This window comes from Triturus cristatus, chromosome 3_2 (genome assembly GCF_964204655.1).
Source record: "Triturus cristatus chromosome 3_2, aTriCri1.1, whole genome shotgun sequence".
In the NCBI taxonomy this organism is placed as follows: domain Eukaryota; kingdom Metazoa; phylum Chordata; class Amphibia; order Caudata; family Salamandridae; genus Triturus; species Triturus cristatus.
The window spans coordinates 1231408220-1231432344 of NC_140584.1; positions in this window are offsets into that span (position 1 = coordinate 1231408220).

The window sequence follows — 24125 nt, forward strand, 5'->3', positions numbered from 1 at the left end:
GGCTGACACAGATGGTTCCATGGTAGCTCCCTTAGCAGCTGAACAGTCCACTGAGAAGGCAATAGAGAGCAAAGTACCAATCTTCCAGTCTAGCCCAGCTGCTATTCTGGGGATAGTCCAAGAAGATGAGGGGTATAAACAGCCACTACCCTGCCACAACGTGATGTACAGTGCCCACAAGCTCTCAATAACACAGCAGCCGAGATGGGCAATCTGCTGAATGAAGACATTGAGACTCTGAGTGGGTTTGTTACGGAAAAGAATCTCGCTCTCCCACCTCATATGCCAGATAATATAGACAAATTTTACTCGCTCACGGACGAGTCTGGAATGTTGGACGGAAGTATATCCGGCGCGAATGAAAGAGGAAGCCAAAATTGGGATAGCAGCACAGACTAAGAGCTATCCTTGAGACCTTCTGCTAAAAAAAAAATGTTGAGAAAGAAAACTAATCGACACAAGAAATGTGAGATTCATGATCAGGGCAGCACGATGGATCTCAGATGGGACTATTCCACTTCTCAATTGTCAACACTGACAGAACCAACGATGTGCTCAAGAGGGAGCCATACACCCACAGGGGGCACCGTTGATGGTGGTGCTGAGTCCAAAGGTGAACCTACTTTATCAGAAGTATTGCCATCCATAAAGAACTTTCAAGAGGAAGTCAAGATAGATAGCCGAAGGTCACGCCTCGCCAAGCAAAAGCTCCAGAGTACCATCAGGAAAGTGGGTAAGACATGTGTTGAGATTGCAGATAGAATGGCTTCAGTTGAGGTGCGCACTGAAAATCTCGAGAAAGACATTGTAACCCTGAAAACACAAGGTGAGGGACACGATTGGATAATTAAAGACCACATGCTTAAAGTTGAGGAGCAGGAAAACAGACTATGCTGTAATAATTTACATGTTCTGGGTATTCCGAAGCGGGCTGAGCGGAGTGACCCCAAGACCTTTATGATTACACTCTTTAAGGGAGCTTTCCCGGACTTACACTCGTGGGACAGAGATTCCGAAATACAGCGGGTTCATCATTTTCCACTAACACCATCTAAACAATCTACCACCTCTTCGCAATATCCTAGAGCTATGCTAATTAATTTTGGCAATTTTCTCTTGCGACAACTACTGTATGACCTTGCAAGGCCTACAAATAAGAAGGAATTTAATGGTATCACATTTTTTACATGCCCAGATTTTGCCCATGCAACAGTGGAGCGCAGATGGAGGCTGAGACAAATCTTTGCGCCATTACAACAACTGGGGTCGAAAGTCTATCTACAGAACCCTGCTCGCTTAAAGGTTATTTCCAAGGGAACTACACGCAGCTTTGCATCGGAAATCCAGGCCCAAGCTTATCTGCAAGAAACATCAGCTCATAAATAAGATAAAGTTGGTGACTTAGGATATATGAAGAATCTTTGAACACAATTTTGTGAAGCAGATATGGGCTGTACTTCCAATATAACTTCAATTATTTTTTTTGCCCTTTCTTTCCTGGCTTCGTTGTTTAATGAATAGAGTGAATGTCTCTAAACTTGAAGGCAACAAAATAAGGCATTGATGGGATTTGTACAGGGTAGTACTATGAATTACAATGAAAGTAGAGGGATTGGACGGGGAGGGTTATGGGGGGTCTTGAATGCTCAGATGCCATCATCCTGGCCCTTTCAGTGCCAGGTAACCTCAGTGGTAGGTGGTTGGAGGGGGGTGGGGAGTTTAGGGGGCAGAGGGGTTTGAGGGGTGAGGGGTTGGTATTTTGGGGGTTGACTCTAAGTTGCATGGTTTTGTTACAATGACAGAAAAGCATTTGTAATAATGAGTAAATTGTGCGTTGCAACAATTATTATCTGTGGGCTTAATGGCATGGAAAAGCGGCGGAACACTGCGGTGGGGTTACGATTGTTAAAAGCTGATATAATATGTATGCAAGAAACCCACATTGAAAGAGCAGAGATACATTTGTTGGAAACACTTGGTTATAGATTGGTGGGGGCCACAACGCAAAATTCTCAGACATGGGGAGTAGCAATATTGACAGCTAATCCCTCTATTCAATTCACTTGTCCAATAGCTGATGAGAATGGGCGGTGGGTAATCACAGAGTATTTTATAGGGATAATGGGGAGCCAACTACAATATGCCCCATCTATGGAAGCACTCTCGGTGATCCAACGGTTTTTGACGATATAAATATTGAGTTAGCTACATGGCCACTGCCTGTTATTACTTGTGGGGATTTTAATATAAACGTGCTTGCCAGTCAAAATCTGGCTCTTGATAACGGATCGGACTATAGCGGGCGGAAACCCAATGTTTCTAAGCTTTAAGGACAATATGTCTCGAACAAGCACTCTCTGATATCTGGAATTGGCAAAATCCCACTGATCCGGGCTTCACATTTTTTCTTTTCCACACCACAAGCATGCTCGATTAGACTTTATCTTATCATCACATACTATTCTTCATGAGTGTTCAATTGAGAAAGCTCCGCGCATACTAGCCGATCACCCCTTAATACTAGAACTTAAAGGTTAATGGCTCTAGAACTAAGGATAAGTCTAATTGGAGCTTTGAATGAGGAATATTGTGGGCATATGAGGAGATGGATACCCCAATTTCTTAAAGAGAATATAGGGAGTGCCGGGGTGGATATAGTTTGGGACACTCTGAAAGCGGGGATACGGGGGAAACACAGCTTCTCACCTACTAAGAATAAGGAGAAGCGACGCTTGCTTAATGACATGCAGTGTAGTCTGGCTACGGCAGAAGAAGATCTGGTTTTAGTACTTCAGGAAGGTAGAGACGCCACGGAAGCACATATGAAAGTGAAAGTAGCTAAATCAGCAATTCTCGAAGTAATAACAAAGAGAGCGGCAGATAGATTAGCGGTATTGCGAGAAAAGGCGTACAAATGTTGCGAGCAAGTAGGGCACCACCTCGCAACTAGAGCCAGGCAAAGAATAGCTCGAAATATAATAGCCGAGATCAGCGGCCTTGTAAAAGGGAGAACCAGAGACCCAGAAGGTATCAGCAAGTTATTTTATTCGTACTATCAAAATCTATATCACAAGGTTATTCTTGATAATTCGGGAGATGTTACTTTATATCTTAATCAAGGTTCAGGGGCACAATTCTCCGAGGAAGATCAAAAACAACTCGAAGATCTTCCCCCGTGGGTGGATATTCCGCTTTGCATCAATAGTCTTCTGAGCGATAAAGCTACTGGGTTGGATGATATACCTCTAGAGTTTTACAAAAAGTTTGCCCTACAATTAAAAGAGATAATGTTACAGTTGATTATACATGTATTTAAAGGAGGGAAACCATCACAATCCTGGACACAGGAAAAAATCATAATCTTTCTTAAATAACACAAATCACCACTGGAACCTGGCTCTTATCGTTCTATCACTTAAATTAATGCCGATAGTAAGATTTACTCAAAATGTCTCGCCATTCGCTTAGCTGCTGTCATTCATAAGGTAGTCTCACCGCGGCAGCATGGTTTCATACCAGGACGTGGAACGACTGACAACATTAGGAGAGTTATTTCTCTATTTGACGCCGCCAACATTACCGGAGCCCCAACTGCACTTATACTTTTGGAGGCTGAGAACGCCTTTGACAGGGCCTCGTGGTCCTTTCTATGGGCAGCCCTGTTGAGGGTCGGTGTCGGCAAGGGACTAATACAGGCTTTTAAAATGTTATTGTGAGAAGTTGGCCTGGCATATGCTGTCCACTAGTTATAGGGGACACCTTGCACCAGTCCAATTCGACTCTGAAGGTGATAGGTTAAAAGACAACCTTTAAAGAAGCTATCCTAGTGGTAGCTGTGGAGAGCAGCCTTCAGGCTAAGTCTCGAAGGAGTGTTAAGTTTATTGTTTTACCATGGATAACCTCTTGAATGTCCAAATGAAAGAGTAGTCCACACAGGTATATATTCAAAATATATGTATTTATGCTAAGAACAAATCCCACTAGTCTCTTTATGAGGCTGGAGGTAAAGATAAAATTCAATAAAGCATTTATAGTTACAATAAATAGCACTGGAATCACAGGGCCCCATGGGGGGACCAAACCATATATTACAAAAGTGGTATAAGAACAAAGACAATTCTGCAGACAGTGCCTAGGGCACTTAGGGTCGCTGGCCCCATGCGAAGCCACCCAAGGTAGTGAGGAAGGGGACCCACGGGGAGCATGTGCAGTGGTGAAACTACAGTCGGGATCCCTGTTAAACCCTAAGGGAAATGTCGCAGTTGGAAAATGCAAAAATCTAGACACTTCAAGCGGGAGTTCAAGTTCAGGAGTTTTAAGTAAAGTTCTTGGAGGGCCCACACCCACGATAGTACTGAGGTACCACTGTTACCTGCCCCAGGGAAGCCAGGTGCATAGTCGCAATCTCGTTTTCTATGGAAAAACGTGAAGAACTGCTGCTGGCAAGAAGTGCAGTCGATGTTGTGCAGGTTGAAGATGTCGATCTTGAAGGAAAGGACCTGAAAGCAGAGGGGACAGAGTCTGGGTCACTAGCCAGTGACCAGGGGCCTCAGGAGAAAGAGACCTTCAATGTCGGGTTCTTCCAGGTCGAAGACAGGTAGCTTGGATCAGCAGCCACGGGGTCCAGGAGGCGTCAAGGGAGGCCAGCTGTTGGAGGGCGACTGTCCCACGAAGGATGAAGGCCGCTGCGGTGTTAGTGTCCGGATTGGATCCACTATGCCTTGGCAACCACAACCCACGCAAGAATCAAGAAACAGCTACGGTGCAGACCCGTGGGCTGGGGCGTTGATCTTTGGCACAGGTGATGCTCAGAGGTTGGCAAGCAGTGGGGTAACTCCTTTACCCCAAGGGAGATTCTTCCGTCAGCTGAGCGCCAGCTCGTCGAAGTTTCAAGTCTTTGAAGCAAAGTTCTCGTTCAAGATTAATCTGGGGCTCTGGGGACGCTGCACCCACCTTTATCCAGGGATTAGGGGAGTGTCTAAATCAGAGCTCACCAATGGGAGTTCAGGCGGGAAAGGGTGGCTACACCCTCTCCCCTTTGTGTGTTTCCCGCCAGGGCAGGGGGCAGGATGCCCCTGAACCGGTCTGAGGCGGTGTATGCAGAAGTAGACAATGGAGAAGCCTATGTGCAAGTTTTAAAGGCATCCTATGGTGCACCCACCCAGTTCCAATCCACATAGTCTTTCTGGGAAGGTGGGGAAACCTCCCTGCAACAAGATCCCTATTGTCCAGCTGCCGTGGCTGGAGTTCTGCCCAGCAACAGGCAGCCAGAATCATGTGGGTGGCGGGTAGCATCCACTTTGTACTACGTGTGCTCTTTTAAATTGGTGTCTAAAATCTGCCGCTTTTACCATATCACCCCTCTAGCAGGGGGGAATCATGCCCTCTCTCCCATGGCTGGATTGGGGGTATGATTCCAAGATGTTTGACACCAAACATTACATGGTTCTGTGCAGCCATTCTCAAGTTAGCATGCTATCGCGACTGATTATAATGCGCTTAAGAGTATATGGTATGGCTGCAATAAAAACAACCTCACAATGGTTTTAAAGAAAGTTGCAGAGGGGCCCTACTCATGTAGGGGTTCCCCCTCACATATATCTCAGCACCCTGCCTTGTAGGATTAACAAGGCCTGCCTTAGGGGTGATTTATGAGTATATATGTGTTGTATTAAAGTGGGATACAGGATACCTATATCCCTGTAAGGGGTGCAGCACCACCTTACCCAGACTACAGTAGTGGTCTGGTGGTGTCAGTTTGTATGGCGGTCACAGGGGTGGCACAATGAGTGCTTCAGCCCCTGGTAGGCCTCTGAGGGACCCATGCCCTAGGTACCTAGGGTACCATCTACAAGGGGCTCATAGGGTGTCCTCAGGATACAATTGGTATGTACCTAGGGTACTCATATCAGTTTAGAGAGGAAGCAGATAGGCTGGGGTCCTGGATAGCAGGGCCACAGCCTGGCTAGAGTCATAAAACAGTCAAAACATCAGCAAAAAGTTAGGGGCAGCTATGCAGTCGATGCCACTCTACTACAGTTATACTTTAAGCAAGACTTTCTGTAAATCGGGTTCTCACAGACTTATTTGAAATAACCAGAGGTACCTGACAGGGTTGTCCAAGCTCCTCGCTGCTATTCGCACTGTACATAGACCCCTTTTTACGGCAACTTGAAAGTAACAGGAGGATTAGGCCTATGGAATCTCAGGGAAGGAACACTAAAACTTTGGCCTATGCCGACGACATTGCGATAGTCACCCCTGACCCTGAAATAGCTATGACTGAGATAGAGGCAGAAGCAGTGAGATTTGGGCGACTCTTGGGGTATTTCCTTAATAATCTAAAACCCACATTGTATGCAGTAATATAAACATGGCTAACGATGCTAGACAGGTAGAAAAAACCACATGTCTTGGGGTTAATATTCTGGCTAATGTCGACAAAATTGTTGAGGGCAATATTGATCCTTTGATCGCTAAAACGAAAACTGATTTAATGAGAATACATAAACTACACTTGTTGATTATTGGTAGATGCAATATAATTCAAATGTTTTTCTTTCCTACATTTTTGTATTTTTTAAGGGCAATTCCTTTAGAATTCTCTACTCTATGGATGAAAAAGATTGAAGGCTTATTTTCTCGCTTTATTTGGGCATATGATAAGCCAATGAGAGAATATACATTTTTATCTTTACCAAGAGAAAGGGGAGGCTTGGCATTACCAAATATTAGGTTATACTACTGGGCCACTACCCTATTAGCCAATCTAACCCTCATATCGGAAAAGCCACCAAATAGTTTTATGGAGGAAATACCTACACCTATAGAACTTATAATGGGCAAAGATGCATGGGGGTGACTTTGGAGATTCCTTAATGACAGCCACTACAAGAAAGTCTGATTCAAGACATTACTAGGCGGGTATAGAATTATGAGATTAGCTAGGAAATTGTTAGGGCTGGGTCGACTGAACCATTAGACACCGATAGATAATAACCCTAACTTGCCGGAAATTTTTAAAGATCTTATTATTAAAAGATGGTGTGAGGCCGGCCTGTCTAAACTTGGTGATTTCTACTCTTTGTCCGAGATAGTTAGTTTTGACAATCTTAAGGAGACTTATAATTTAGAATGGAGAGATTTTTATAAATACCTCCAGGTTCGAGATTTTCTGAGCAAAAATGGTGAAGGCTCAATTGGATTTGCCAACAATGACATGATAGACAGATTAAGGAAAAATAGACCGCTTTCCATTGGGGAAGTTTACAGTTACTTTAATTCATTAATGTCGGACGATATGGAAGTTAGAGCAATAAAATGGAAAACTGAGATAGGCATTCAGGAAAATTTGTTTTTCTATTCAGTCGAATTAGCACAGGAAATCCTAATTCTAGCTTGGCTTCAGGCACAATACTACAAGTCCTATTCTTCACTCTACTACACCCCCAAGAAAATCCCTAAATGGAGGACTGGAAAAGAAACTCAATGTCCTTGCTGTGCATTTTATCAAGCAGATTTAGATCACATGTTTAGCTCATTTCACTCCTTAAGTGGCTTGAAACAGGAAATCTCTACCTTCTTTAAGAAAGTGCTAGGGGTGGACTATATTCTCACTTCATCTCTGATTTGACTTGGGGTAGACTGGCAACTACAAGGGAAGCCAGGAGAAACACTGATATTTATTGGTATGGCGATATTGCGCCTATGTTTAGCCTCGGCGTGGCTGGATCCAATCCCTCCTACTTTTCTCCAATGGCTTTCCCATTTATTGGCAAATTATATTTTTGAGAGAGCTATTTATGCAAAGAGGGGGCCGCGGGCACGATGTAAAGGCTTAAAAATGTGGGAACCATTGTCTAGATGGATTGATAATTATTAGTGAAGTTTTTCATGCATTAATAACTAATTTGAATGAGTCCAACCTCTCATGGGTAGGGAGGGTGGGGTCAAGTGCGGGGGGATAAATGAATAAAATGTGTATAATTTGTACACTTCTTCTGAGAAATTTCTTTTTTTTAAAATTTTGGTTGTCTTTCACGTTCCTTATTTTTTTCTATTCTGCTTTCTCGTTTTTTGTTTTTCTAAAAGAAATGGTAACAACTGCATATTGTTTAATTATGCACAAATAAAGATTTTTTTTTTTAAAAAAGGAACCTTTCATTACCAATAAGTATTTTCTTCACTAAGCGCATTTGAGATAAGGAAAAAGAGGTTGATGTAGGGCAATGTAACTGAACTCGGTAGGACGTGGCAGGCCCTCTAACCTGCAAAATCCAGTAGCAAAACACAGAAAGAGCCATAAATAAAAATTAATAATGTCACCAACAAACCAAAGTGATAAAGGCAAGTAGGGGAGAGCAGAATGTGGGCCCTAATCATCACATCCGGAAACTAAGAAAGGTTTTAGACATTTCTGAATATGAAGCAAGAAGACCCACCCTCGCCCTAACAACCACTAGATGGGTACCATCTCCCCTCAGCATTACCAGCTCACTGTCGCGGCTGCTCCCATGAATCAGCAGTGGGGCGGGGATGGGGGGAAGGAGTGGATGGGGGAGAAAATAAAAATAAAAAGCATCAATTGCCTGCCGGCTGGCTGGCCATCCTCCATCTCTCTTCTGTCCCCTTCCTGTCTTCTGTTAGAAGCAGGAAGCAGGATAGGCTGCCCTAAGCCAATCACAACACTGCAATGCAGCATTGTGATTTGGTCTGAGCACTGTGGTTTGGCACTTAGATGAGAAATAGAAGCCTGGGCATGTTCTCCACCAGGGCTGTAATGCAGCCTGGGTGGGGAACAGGAGGGTGCCAGCACTCCTCCCCCTGTGCAGCCTAGCCCCGCCCCACAAAACTGTCCCAGCACAGACAAATAAAATGATAACATCTCGGCATTTTATTTTTCCTTTTTTGCCGTCCTGAAAAGCTGTGGGGAGATGCACCTCCCCTTAGTAGAGGAGCCGCCCCTGTCAGCTAAGCCAGGGTTACCACTCACGTCTTCATGCCCGGCCATTAAAAGCATAGAGCAATTGCAGTGCCCCATTTTGTCTCTAGCAACCCCTGTGCCCCACAAAAATCCCACTATGTGAGCAAAACAAACAGGGGTAGAGAGGGTCATCATGTAAGCAATGGCAAAGATGCCAATTCAGGGATGGAGCTGTTTTAGATCCCCTGGACTCTACAGCAGAGCACTTCAACGAACCGCACCAAATTGAGCGGCCCCAATCTGCCAAATGAGAATCTTCCCAGGCCTCAACCTGCTGTTCTGCTCGATCTTGGCGATTCCAACTCAGCTTCGAGGGGGTGGGGGGGCTGGCATAGCAGCTGAGATGCTTGTGCTACCTCCGTAACCACATGCCACTTGAACCCCAATTTAAAGGAGAGGCTGAGGGGGTAAGTCAATCTGTACCTGACCCCATCCTGATGGAGTTCTTAGTGCAGCTTAAAGTGGGCTCGGTATTGGAGGGTAGGCTGAGTTTTGGGTGCAGGTGGCGTCCTGGAAGCTGATGGCTCCATGGCACCCACTTGTTATAGAACATCTTCCATTCCTGAATAACAGTAATATTTTAACACCGCATCCCCAGGACTTTGTTATTGGGACTGTCATTTGGAGCTCGCCCTATGCGCCCCGTTGATGTGGGCCTCCGGATGAGCCTCGCCCAGTTAAGAGGACAGTATACCTATGACAAAGGAATTCAGTTCTTTTTTTTCAATTTTCTTAAGGATTTTCCATAAACATAGGAAGAGCCGTAGGGCAACGCACCACGTCTTTTTTTGCAGTGCTGCCCTATGCCAATGTGAAAGGGCAGGAATGCACCATGTACCTTATTTACAAGAAATGACGCATCACTGCTGTAACACATCAATACATCCAAAATCCTTACTGCGCTATGGATGCTGTGTATTTACAATACGCGTCTCCATGGCGCACGGACCCACAGATGCAATGCATCCAAAAACAGAGGTGATGTGTCAGTATTGACTAATGCAAGTAGCCACTGTATGGGGACCAATGTGATAGAATGTGAAAAGGTGAAATACTCACATTGGTCCTGTGTGTCTCGCATACACGTGGGGATTTTGCATGAGAACGCCCACCTTGCATATATTAATTCTAACACGACGCAGCTGATTCCGACAAAGGTAAAAACTGACGGAGGGCAACAAAAAGTGACGTCTGCTTCCGCTTAAGGTTTTGGCGCTGTCCCAGGTTTACGTGATTTTGTAAATCTGGGACAGCTTACAAATCCATGGGTTGTTGTGTGGGAGTACCCAGCACACCGCCCATGGAATGCCTCCTTGCTGCAGAGTAAGGTCCTGACATGCCTTAGTCTTATCTATGAGGTCACGCAAAGCCACACAGAGTGGAATTGCGTCGCCTCAAAGATATGATTGAGAGGCCTGTGCCATTGAAGCATCAAAAAGAGTGATGCTTTGGCAACGCAGGCCTCTTGTACATAACCCCCTACGTGAGCGGACTCCACTCAGTCACTTAATATAGATCAAGGTACATATTGGATTCAGCACAAGAGTATCAACAAGAAAAAACTTGTATTAGCATGGCAACTCACCCAGGTCCTGTTTTCCTCAACCTGGCCTATGTTACCTAACTCATCTTCCCTTGTCTTTGTCAACGGAGAGTGTGGTTAATTCTTAAAGATGGGAGACACCAATGCACTGTTTTGCCATCTCATCCCTTGCTCGGTTACGCAACCAGTCAGGATCCAAGTGGTGGCCGGTTCTGGCAACCACTGAACATGACAACTCTGTTTCCTCAATAACAGCGGTGACAGACTTCAAACTTTTCGCTCTGTCACTCGTGCCTTCCTTCGGTCAGAGAAATATACAAAGAATACACAGAGGTGCGTTTTCAATGTTTACTGAACCAGAGTAATTATAATATAGAAAATATGGGCTGCAAAGATTAATGGTAAGAAGCAGATAAAAGTTATAATGAGTGTCAAGACAGTGAATAAAACAAAGAGTTCCACCAACATGTTGAAGTTATAAATGCATACATATACAGCATTATAAAATGCTAGCATACTCCTACAATTCAAACACTAACCTATGCATCTAGGGTGTGAATGTATGGTCAGCCAAAAAAAAACCTTCTGGATGATCTAACCTCTCTACATGGTGGGTAAGAATTTAGGACCCTGTCTTGGTCACGAACTAGACACCCCTCACGGAGATGTCAGTCAGGTGCTTAGACAAATGCTTCAGCATGCAGGAACCCCTCAAAGTCATCAGAAGTGACTTCTCTTGTTGTATTCGGAAACAAAAGGATATGTATATAGAAAAGGGCATCCTTCCCTCGGGCCACGATTGTGATCAGGCTGTCTATTGGATTGTTTTTGCTGTGTCGCCATATGGACGTAATAACAAACACATTTGTATCACGCATGTGAAGGCCTTGTACATAATGCCAAGGCAGTATGATAGTGTTCTCACGAAGTTCTTTTGTGCTAGCAAGATCGGTGTATCTTAGGCCCAGATATTCGAAGTCATATAGCATTTCTTAATGGGCCGAATCACTCTTTCGGCCCGTTAAGAAATGCTAAATTGCCTTTTCAGATGTACAAAGTGCCAAAACCGTATGCTATTTGCGATATCTACACGATAGAAATCACAAATTGTGACCACGATTTAGGAGTTACAAATGCGGATTACCTATTTGTAAGTCCTAAAGCACATGTACAAAGCATTTCCTAAATGAGAATTGGGCATTTAGGAAATCCAATTACTCTCGACTCCTAGTCAATGGTGACCATGTGCAAATTAAAAAAAATCTTTTTTTATTGTGACATGAAGTGTACATATGTCCTTACATGTGCACTAGGGAATGCGGGGTGCCTCCAGAGGGCTTTGCATTTCTTAAAATGCGACTTCCTATAGGAATTCACAATTTAGGAAATGCAAATCATTTCCTATTTCGCCGATAGGCGGGAATGCACTGGTATTTCCTATCCGCAGTTCCCTCAGAGCGATTCCTAATCTGCAGGAATCGCTATTAGGGAATCACAAATTTTGTACATATCCTTTTGCATTTCTTAAATAGCGATTCCTATGGAGTTGCTATTTAGGAAATGCAAATGGGAACCTTAGTACATCTGGCCATTTGAAGCAAACCCACGTGTCGTAAATGCAAATGAGTGTCAAAAGTTGATGAGACAAAGGGAAGGCAACTTTAGTTAAGAGCCATGTACATGTAAAGTGACACTATTTCCTTCCAGGTCTAACTCAGGAACATGACAGTCCCAGAGCCTGAGTGAGCATCCTGTGAGGCGGAAGGTTGTCCCATGATTGCTTGTCCTCTGGCTCTCTCTTCACACATGTAAGAGCCATGCTGGGAGAAGGCACGGTGTGACGGGGGGAAAAGGACCGCAGCAGCTGGCTCTCCCACCAGCAAAAAGCAAATGTCTGGTAGGCAGGAGCCAACCTGACTGCGCAGGCTTAGAAACCCACACAAACTTTTGAGGAAGCATGCGAGTGCCCTATAAGTGCAGTAGGAACACCCACTAGAGACCTAAAAGGGAGTGGCCACACTAACTCGTTGCTCTGGGTGAGAGGAGATGGCCTAATGGCTAGGGCGGTCGACCTCAAATCTGGGGAACTTGGTTCAAGTCTCGGCAATGACGCTGAACGTCCTGTGATTTGGGCAAATCACTTAATCTCCCCGTACCTAACAAAAATGAATGTGTCCTCAAGAATTGCAAATAGTGCTATGTAAAGTGCTCTGATACCCGATTCGTGTCAAGTCTGTGCTATATAAAACTCTACACATCTGCCTTTTTATTAAGCAGCTCTCCTTGTTGTATTAGGAACTCAGAGGAATATTGTTGCTTTACAGGTTATGGCTTGCTGTTGCACAAACGGTTCGAGCTGCCTCCAGCAAAGGATCACCAGGGTACATTAAGGGCCTCATTTATATTTTGGGGGATGGGTTACTCCCTCAGAATTGTGAGCGATATTCCATCCACCGACATATAAATTCCATTGGGTTTATATTTTGGCGGATGGGATTTCCAACACCATACTGATGGAGTAACCTGTCCACCGACATATAAACCAGGCCCTTAATGGATTACTTGACCTTTGCTGCTGGGAAAGTGCTTTATTATAGGGTGCAGTTTATGTCACCTCACCGTGTAATTACTCACTACCTGTGGTGGGTGCAGTGAGGCTCGTTTGTGAAACCTAATCTCAACCCAGTCTCATGTTGATGCCCCACTTGTGAGAGTTTGCCCGAGGGCTAACTGCAATTTTCTAACTTTGCAGACTCATAGGGGGTGTTACCTTTAGGTGGGAGCACCCAGTAATGGATTAATGCTCACTTCTGACATATGCTGTGTCCTGCACATCATGAACTCAGAGCTTGGAACACAGCTTCTCAGGTTCTGTGGTGAATAATTTGGGTACCAATAAACTAAGTAATAGTAAACAACACCTAGAATTAGAGACTGTATGGGATGAAGCATTTTGTAAGTGCTTTAAACAAAGGAATTATTAATGGCTGCCAAACCCAAAGTCAGCTCAACTCAATTTAGGGGCATATTCACAAGGAGCTATCGCAGAATTATCGGCACTTCATCGCAGCTAAAGTTGTGATAAATTTACCCTCCCATTCACAAGCTGGTGCTAACAGCCCATATCACCAGTTTACCAGCCGCAAAAACACCAGCACAGAGGACCCCCTGAGGTAATTCAGTTTCTCATTTCACTCGTAATTAGCTGCCATTTTGTGTCCCGTCGCCATTTTGTGTTGCCCTCACTCAGGCTGCACGGTGAACATAGTGTTTTTGCCTTTCCCACTGATACGTGTCAAATAACCCCTTTGCCTCTGCTTATGAAACTGATGTCAGGGTCTGGCCGAGTCCACTAATCCTCGTCTGGTTTGACTGATCCCTATTACGACTATCTGTTGGTTCGCACCATTCTTTTCTTGACTTTATCTTATCTTCTTTCCTTCGCTATTCTCTGCTTGTATTCTCTCGTTTCGCAACTGTTCTTTGAGGCATACAAATGTGTCCTGCCACCTGGAAGACGAATTTTAGACACTACAACTGATTAACTTGTGGGGAAGGGCGACAAACAGAGTTGAAAGGGAGGCTTATTTGGGTCACTTAATGCCTTGTTTTCAAACTCTTCCCATTGGTTAACCATGTATACATTGGGAGTGTTCATTGAGAATCTGTGTGCGATAAAAGATTGTGCGCCACGGAGTAAAGTGGCAGTCTCCTAAGAACATACCGAGTGTACTTCTGGGACCACTGTACTTAGCTGCAGCTAATAAACCTGACCTTTTACGCCCAACGGAGTGTCCCGTGTCTCTGTCGGACAAAGCAGGTGAACTCGAAGATTAAGGCGTGCCTTGCGACGCCAGGCCCATTAAGGTTCCTGGTTCTTCACCCCGCAACTATCCCTAATGAGATGCAGAGTGGGCGTTCCTGTGCCAAAAGCCACGACAACATCACACCTCAACATTCTCAACAACTGGACAGATCGGCGATAAGAACACAAAACAGGCGATAAGACGCGTTAGCACCGGGAATTCTACACCCGCTCTGACCTGGTGCAAAGTCAGACGGCAGCCAGCACCACAAAAGAGAGACCAGCCCAGGGACACATCGGAAGGGCAACAGATGCCATGGAGCCACCCATCATGCAGCTCGGACACCCAAGAGGGCCACAACACCCTCTCACACCATCCCAGGACCACAACCCACACCCAGAACACCCTCCTGAACCACCACAGACGCAGCGCTGACAACGACAGTGGATGTAGGAGAGTAGGATCTGCTTCACATGGGTAACCCCACTTTTTGCTGGTGTTTCACTGTTTTTCGACGTTAGTCTGGCTGTGGCCCTGCTAATCAGGACCACAGCCTAGCTGCTTCCTCTCTAAAATGGTGTGCATGTACATTAGGTACATATCTAATTGGATTCTTGAGTACCTTATAAGCCCCTAGTATATGGTATACTATGTACATACGGCATGGGTACCTCAGAGGCCTACCAGGGGCTGTAGCATGTACTATGCCACCCCTGGGAAGCACTCCAAAATGGCACCACAGGTCTGCTACTGCAGCCTGGATAAAGGTGTGCTTGCACCCCTTACAGTGGTATAGTCTACCTATATCCACATATATATACAAACACATATAAGCCTATAAGCCACTCCTATGGCAGGCCTTGACAATCCTGAAGGCAGAGTGCTTGGTTTAGTGTAAGAGGGTGCCCAAGCATGAGCTGAGCCCCTCTGCAGCTTTCGGAAATACTTCCTTATGGCTGCTCTGTGAAACAGCCATACCATATACTCTTAAGTGCATTATAACCTCGCAGTAAATGCTAACTTTGGAATGGCTGCATCAAAACATGTTGTGTTTGGTGTCAAACGCTTTGGAAAACTACCCCCCCATCAATTCTGGCAGCAGGGGTAGCATTCCACCCTTCTAGATGGGAGAGACATGTTCACACTGGCTTAACCTGGTAGGACGTTCCTGAGCCCTGGCATCATAAAATGGATGCCTCTGCCACAGACACAGGTCTGGCCTCCTGCCGCTGACCGAAACTCAGGCAGGGGAGGCCTGGACAATAGGTTTCCTATCGAGAGGAGGTGTAACCACCTCCCCAGACAGGCTGATGTGTATTGGGGCTGGGCGGGAGCACTCTCTGGTGCTTTGAAGTCCTGCACTGGGGGCACACTTGGTGTCCCTGTGTATATACCAGTTCACACCGGTTGCAGGGGCTACCTGCCCCTGCTCTGGTGCGAAACTGGACAAAGGAAATGGGTGTAACCACCCCTCTTTCCAAGCCCACCCATGGGTGGGGCCTTAGAGTTAGTCCAACCCCTAAACCTACTATAAGTATAGGAATCCAGTCCCCAGGACTTTAGATTACCCTGGGCAAAACTCTGCAACATATACCCTGGACCTTCGACTTTCAATCACGACTAGAAGATGGAAGAAATCTCCCTTGGGGTCAAGCAGTGACTCCCCTGCTTGGCAGGCACCAAAGAAGCAACTGACCAGTCTACATCGCTGAAGCTCCCGCCGGGCGCCGAAGTCTTTGTATCATCAGAGGTGGATTTCCAGACTTTCCCGAGGCTACCCTGAGCCCCAGCAAAGCTGAGGCTTGTTGCTTTCATGGGTGACGTAGAACCGTGACCCCTGGACACCATGATCTTTTGCAGCAACACTATCTTCCTGGATCTCCTCGAAGTTGTGCTTTGGGCTCCAAGTAGCCCCAGCCTTGAGCACCTCCTGCACTGAAGATAGTTGGCCTCCACTCCACGAGTGACCCGTGGGCCAGCTTCAAGTGCGACCGCTTGAGGCTCCTTCGCAATCACTATCCCGTTGGCTAGCAGGTCCCCACAAAGGCAACTCCTTTTCTGCTTGGGCATTCCTGGTTGCTCCAGACGTGCCCTTACTTACCCTTGCTGGGTGAGTCCCTCAGACCTTGCTGGTCTGCACCGCAGTACTTTCTCTGAATTTCAGTGACTTGCCGTTGCCAAAGCTTGTTGGGTCCATTCTGGTCATCGACACCGCAGCACTTGACAGACTTTGTGGGACAGCTCGAATCTGGCTCATGGACTTTGTCAACGCCTCCTGGACCTCGTGGCTGAAGGGTTAAGACACCTATCAACTCACCTGAAGCACCTGACATCTTTGGGCATTGGTCCATCCTGCCCTAGGTCACTGGCAATTGACCCAGACTCTGTCCCCTCTGCTTTGAGGTTCCTTACATCCTAGATCCAGGCTTGGATCTCTCCGGACACTTCTCTTCACGGCAGCAGCAGTTCTTTGTAGGAATCCATTGGAATCAACGACACGACCCAACACCAAAAGACACCTATGCACCCGGCTTCCCTGGGTGAGGTAACTCAAGAACTCTGGTGCTCTCATGGGTGCGAGCCCTAGAACTACTTAAGTCCCAAAGGGTTTGGTCCTGACTCGATTAGAAGTGTCCCTAATCTTTACATTTCCAACCGCAACATTGCCCATAGAAGATAACAGGAACCCGCGGTTGTGTTTACACACTGCATACAGTCCCCGTAAGTCCCCTGTGTCACTACCTTGGGTGGTTCCTTGGGGTCCCAGCGATTCTAGAGGCTATAGGCCTATTGCCTATTCCAGTTGTGTTTCTTATACCACTTTTTTGGTATATGGTTTGGTACGCCCCTAGGGCCCAAATGTGTATTTGTGCTATTACTGATGATTGCTATTTTGTAAACTAAGTACTTCGAACTCCAGTCTCATAAAGAGACTAGAGGGGTGTGTTTTATCTTAAATACATATATTTTGAATATATACCTGGTGTGGTTGTCCTTTCATTTGATCATTGAAGAGATTATAGACTGGTAAAACAAGCTGCTTTACATTCCTTCAAGATTTAGCCTGAAGGCTGCTCTCCATAGCTACCACTAGGATAGCATTCAATAAAGGTTGTCTTTAACCTATCACCATAAGGGGTTGTTTGGACTGATACAAGGTGCCCACTAGAACTAGTGGACAGCATATATCAGGCCACCTTCTCACATTGGTGGGCAGCGTGTGGGATTCCAGCTTGCTATTGTTTTACCAGATAATCTCAATTGAATTGATCAACTGAAAACCACTAAAGGTACCTGAGGTACATATAATATCAAATTTAGCTACAGTAAGTTCTACTCAACTTAGTGTTGTGTGTTAAGGGATAGCACACCCTTTCTACAACTCAAGAGTGTTTAGTAGGCCACACTAGTGTAGGTAGTGCAATACACCACACCACATTAGTAATGTCTAACCAGCCAGGAACCAGTGGGTCCCTACTAGGAACCAGTGAGCTCCTTCCCTATAAATATGAGGATCTCTCCTTTGCTCAGCTTGGGGCCTTATGTTCCATTAGGAAGCTGAAGACAGGCAAAAGTCAATCCACCCAGCATCTCATAAAGATACTGAAACAGGACGATATCACAGGGCCTAGTGGGCCTGATGATTTAGACAGTGTGGGTGGGGCAGCACCTGAGGGTGGGTCCAGTGGTGGAAACTCCCCTGACCCTAGCTCTAATGCTGACCAGACTGGTGACAATGACCAGACTCTGGTGAACACAGACCACCAGGATGAGGATGAGGAGGATGACAATAATGACACTTCCTTTATTCCTCCTGGTAGGCCTGACAACAGGGCTAGAAGTGATAGATCTCTGTCAAGGGGATCTATCCAGTCTAACTCCTCTATAGGAACCTCTGTTTCTTCTCACAGAGGGAGGGAAACCTCCCAGGAGAGGAGAGAGAGACTGCTGAAGTATGAGCAAGACAAGTTCAACCTCAGAAAGCAGCAGATGGCCTTAGATAGGGAAGCCCTGGAGCTCGACAGAACGAGTAAAAAGGAGGGACTAGAGTCCCTTGGTGGCAGCAATTTCCCTAGAGATAGGGAGAGGTCTTATGACCATAGAAACCTAAGTAAGATTGTCCCTCCCTACCAGAGTGGGGATGACATCCACAAATGGATAACTGCCTTGGAGAGGGCCTGTAAAGTACAGAACGTCCCTCGAGGTCAGTGGGCAGCAATCTTATGGCTCTCCATTGCAGACAAAGGTAGAGACAAGCTCCTCATCGTAAGAGAAGAGGATGCTGATGACTATAAAGTCCTGAAAAGTGCTCTAATAAATGGGTTTGGCCTAACCACTGAACAATACAGGTTAAAGTTCAGAGACACCCAAAAGGCACAAAATCAGGACTGGGTTGACTTTCTTGACTCTGCTCCTAAGGCTCTGGAAGGTTGGTTATTGGGCAGTAAAGTGTGCAACTTCACAGGATTGTACAATCTGATAATGAGGGAACAGATTCTTAATAACTGTCAAAATCAGCTGATGCACCAGTACCTGGTAGACTCGGATCGGAACTCTCCCCAAGAATTGGGAAAGAAGGCAGACAAATGGGTCAGAACCAGGGTGAGGCAGAAGGTACCGAACCAAGGTAGTGACCCAAAGAAGCAAGATTCCAAAAACTCTGACAAGGGTGGGGACAAGGGTAAAAACCAGAAGTCTTCTCAAGGGCCCCAAAAATCTTCTTCAGGTGGGGATTCACAGTCAGGAAAGGGTAAAGGTCAAAAGAAACCTTGGTGCAAAATCTATAAACAGAAGACTCACTGGACTAGAGACTGCACCAAGGCCAAAGAAAATACTCCAGCCCCTACCAATGCCCATAAGGCACCTGCTCCCCCAGTGCATTTGCTATTGGTGGTAGGAATACACATAATAAGGGTGGGGTAGGGTTGACCCTGGGTTCTGAGATGGACTCTGGCCTAGTCAGAGTACCAACTCAGGCTGTGCTTGTCAGTGATGGGGGCATGGATATGTCCCCCTTTGTGAGCCCCGGTAACCCGGGCAAATACAGACAGCAGCCTTTAATTAATGGAGTAGAAGCTTGGGCATTAAGGGACACAGGAGCAAGTGTCACTATGGTGACAAAAGATCTTGTGGATCCTGGGCAGATTATACTTGGTGAAATGTACCAAGTGACCAATGCTAGCAATGTCAGTGCAGACCATTCTCTGGCAGTTGTTAACTTCTCATGGGGAGGGGTAACTGGCCTTAAGAAGATTATGGTAAGTGCAGACCTACCAGTAAAATGCTTGCTTGGGAATGATCTAGAAACTTCAGCTTGGGCTGAAGTGGAGCTCAGGGCACATGCAGAAATGTTAGGGATCCCTGCACATGTCTTTGCTGTGACCAGGTCACAGGCAAAAATGTCAAAGGCTGGACATGCCCTAGATTCTGGAATAATGGACCAGGTGCCTCACAAGAGGAGGAGCAGTAGGGTTAAGGCAGAGCCTTCCCACCTGTCTCAGGATACTGATCAGTCTCCTCAGGGAGATGATCTTGAGCCTGCAGAAGGAACTGTCCCAGAGGAGCTTGAACCTGACCAGGTTGAGTTCTTGGGGACAGGGGGCCCTTCCAGGTCTGATCTGAGCCAGGAGCAGAAAACCTGCCCCTCTCTTGAAACCCTCAGACAGCAAGCTGCTAATGAGACTGCTGGGAATGCTAGTGGCACCCATAAAGTTTATTGGGATGATGGACTCCTATACTCAGAGATTAGAGACCCCAAGCCTGGTGCATCCAGGAGGTTGGTTATACCTCTGAAGTTTAGGGGTTTCCAATTGACACTAGCCCATGAAATTCCCCTAGCAGGACACCTAGGCCAGAACAAGACTTGGGACAGAACTGTTCCTCACTTTCACTGGCCACACATGTGTGAAGACACAAAGGAGTTTTGTCGCTCCTGTGTAACCTGCCAAGCCAGTGGCACAGCAGGTGGCACTACAAAGGCCCCCCTAATACCACTTCCTGTGGTGGGGGTGCCTTTTGAAAGTGTAGGGATTGACATTGTTGGTCCCATGGATCCCAAAACAGCATCTGGGCACAGATTTATACTGGTGGTAGTGGATCATGCCACAAAGTATCCAGAAGCAATTACCATAAGGACCACTACAACCCCTGTAGTGGCAAGAGCCCTCTTGAGTGTGTTCTCAAGAGTAGGTTTAACAAAGGATGTGGCATCCGACAGGGTTGCAAACTTCATGTCTAGTTACTTAACTGCTATGTGGAAGGAGCGTGGAGTGAACTACAAGTTCACCACACCCTATCACCCACAATGCAATGTTTAGTTGAGAGATTCAACAAAACCTTAAAGGGCATGATCAAAGGACTCCCAGAGAAGCTTAGGTGAAAATGGGACCTTCTCTTGCTCTGCCTTTAATTTGCATACAGGGAGGTGCCTCAGAAGGGTGTTGGCTACAGCCCATTTGAACTTCTGTTTGTCACCCTGTCAGAGGTCCATTGTGTTTGGTGAAGGAAGGATGGGAGTTACCTCTCAAGTCACCAAAGCAAGACATAGTGGACTATGTACTTGGTCTCCGCTACAGGATGGCTGAGTACATGAAAAAGGCAAACAAAAACCTTGAGGCTAGCCAGGAACTGCAAAAAGCCAGGCATGACCAAAAGGCTGTACTGACTATTTACCAGCCAGGACAGAAAGTGTGGGTGTTGGAGCCTGTGTCCCCAGCAGCTCTCCAGGACAAGTGGAGTGGACCCCACACTATTGTTGAACAGAAAGGGGAGGTTACCTACTTGGTAGACCTTGGAACCCCTAGCAGTCACCATAGGGTACTTCATGTCAACAGGCTGAAGCCATATGTGGACAGGGCTGACATGACCTTGCTCATGGCAACTGATGAGGGACAGGAGGAAGAGAGTGACCCACTCCCTGACCTCCTCCCACAGAACCCTGATGATGGGTCAGTTGATGGTGTAGCCTTGGCAGGCAGCCTCACTGCCCAGCAGCAAACTGATTGCAGTACAGACACATGTTCTCACTGACTCCAAGTCAGACTACCTGGTGCACTCATGAAGTGGACACTGGGGACAGTCTGCCTATTAAAAATAAGATTTATAGGCAACCTGACCATGTCAGGGACTGTATCGGGACAGAAGTCCAGAAAATGTTGGATTTAGGTGTTGTTGAAACCTCAGATAGCCCCTGGGCTAGTCCAGTGGTCCTTGATCCAAAACCTCACACCAGTGGTGGAAAAAGAGAGATGAGGTTTTGTGTGGACTACAGGGGTCTCAATGCAGTCACTGGGACTGATGCCCATCCAATACCAAGGGCAGATGAGCTTATAGATACTTTGGCCTCAGCCAAGTACCTTAGCACATTTGACTTGACAGCTGGCTACTGGCAGATCAGGCTAGCTGAGGATACCAAGCCAAAGACGGCATTTTCAACCCCTAGTGGGCACTATCAATTTGTGGTAATGCCCTTTGGTCTGAAAAATGCACGTGCCACTTTCCATAGGTTGGTGAATACAGGTCTCACAGGCCTGGAAGCCTTTAGAGCAGCATATCTTGATGATATTACTGTCTTTAGCTCCACCTGGGAGGATCACCTGGTCCACCTAAGGAATGTTTTGGAGGCCCTGCAAAAATCAGGCCTAACTATCAAGGCTACTAAGTGCCAGATAGGGCAGAGTCAGTTTGTGTACCTGGGCCACCTTGTAGGTGGAGGCAAGGTTCAACCATTGCAGAGCAAAATTCTGACCATTATTGACTGGGTTGCTCCAACTACCCAGACTTAGGTGAGAGCCTTCTTAGGCCTGACTGGGTAGTATAAGAGATTTGACAAAGGGTATGGTCAATAGTGACACCCTTGATTGACTTAACTTCTAAGAAAATGCCCAAAAAGGTTCAGTGGACAGGTAGCTGTCAAAAGGCATTTGATGGCCTGAAGCAGGCCATGTGTACTTCTTCCATTCTGCAGAGTCCTGACTACTCCAAGTAGTTCATTTTCCAAACTGATGCATCTGAATTGGGGGTTGGGGCTGTACTGTCACAATTGAATGAAGAAGGTCAAGATCAGCAAGTAGCTTTCATAAGCAGAAGGCGGACCGGACCCCTAGAGAGAAACGATGGTCAGTCATTGAGAGGGAGGCCTTTGCTGTGGTTTGGGCGCTGAAGAAGTTGAGGCCATACATGTTTGGTACTCACTTCCTTGTTCATACAGACCATAAGCCCCTCTTATGGCTAAAACAAATGAGGGGTGAAAACCCCAAACTGCTTAGGTGTTCCATTTCCCTTCAGGGATGGACTTTACAGTGGAACATAGACCTGGGAGTAACCATGCCAATTCAGATGGACTCTCTAAGTATTTCCACTTAGAACATGAAGACTCAACTGGTCAAGGTTAGTTTAATGTCCCTGTGTTTGGGGGGGGTTGTGTAGGAGAGTAGGATCTGCTTCACATTGGTACCCCCACTTTTTGCTGGTGTTTCACTGTTTTCCGACCTTAGTCTGGCTCTGGCCCTACTAATGAGGACAACAGCCTAGCTGCTTCCTCTTTAAAATGGTTTGCATGTACATTAGGTAGATATATAATTGGATTCTGGGGTGCCTTATAAGCCCCTAGTATATGGTATACTATGTACCTAGGGCATAGGTACCTCAGAGGCCTACCAGGAACTGCTGTACATATTATGATACCCCTGGGAAGCACTCCAAAATGGCACCACAGGTCTGCTACTGCAGCCTGGGTAAGGGTGTGCTTGCACCCCTTACAGTGGTATAGGCTACCTATATCCACATATATATACAGACACGTATAATCCTATAAGCCACTCCTATGGCAGGCCTTGACTATCCTGAAGGTAGAGTGTTTGATTTTGTGTGAGAGGGTGCCCAAGCATGAGCTAAGCCCCTCTGCAGCTTTCGGAAATGCTTCCTTATGGCTGTTCTGTGATACAGCCATACCATATACTCTTAAGTACATTATAACCTCACGGTAAATGCTATCTTTGGAATGGCTGCATCAAAACATGTCGTGTTTGGTGTCAAACACTTTGGAATAATACCCTCCCCCGCCAATTTTGGTGGCGGGGATAGCATTCCACCCTTCTAGAGGGAGAGACATGTTCACACTGGCTAAACCCGGTAGGACTTTCCTGAGCCCTGGCATCACAAAATGGATGCCTCTGCCACAGACACGGGTCTGGCCTCCTGCTGCTGACCGAAACTCCGGCAGGGGAGGCCTGCACAATAGGTTTCCTGTTGAGGGGAGATGTAACCACCTCTCCAGACAGGCTGATGTGTATTGGGGCTGGGCAGTAGCACTCTCTGTTGCTTTGAAGTCCTGCACTGGGGGCACACTTGGTGTCCCTGTGCGTACTCCAGTTCAAACCGGTTGCAGGGGCTACCTGCCCCTGCTCTGGCGCGAAACTGGACAAAGGAAATGGGTGTAACCACCCCTCTTTCCAAGCCCACCCATGGGTGGGGCATTAGAGTTAATCCATCCTCTAAACTTAAGTATAGGAATCCAGTCCCTAGGACTTTAGATTACCCTGGACGAAACTCTGCAACATATATCCTGGACCTTCTACTTTCTATCACGATTAGAAGATGGAAGAAATCTTCCTTAGGGTCAAGGAGTGACTCCACTGCTTGGCAGGCACCAAAGAAGCAACTGACCGGTCTGCATCTCTGAAGCTCCCGCCGGACGCCGCAGTCTTTGCATCACCAGAGGTAGATTTCCAGACTTCCCCAAGGATACCCTGAGTCCCTAGCAAAGCCGAGGCCCTTGGCTATCGTGAGTGAC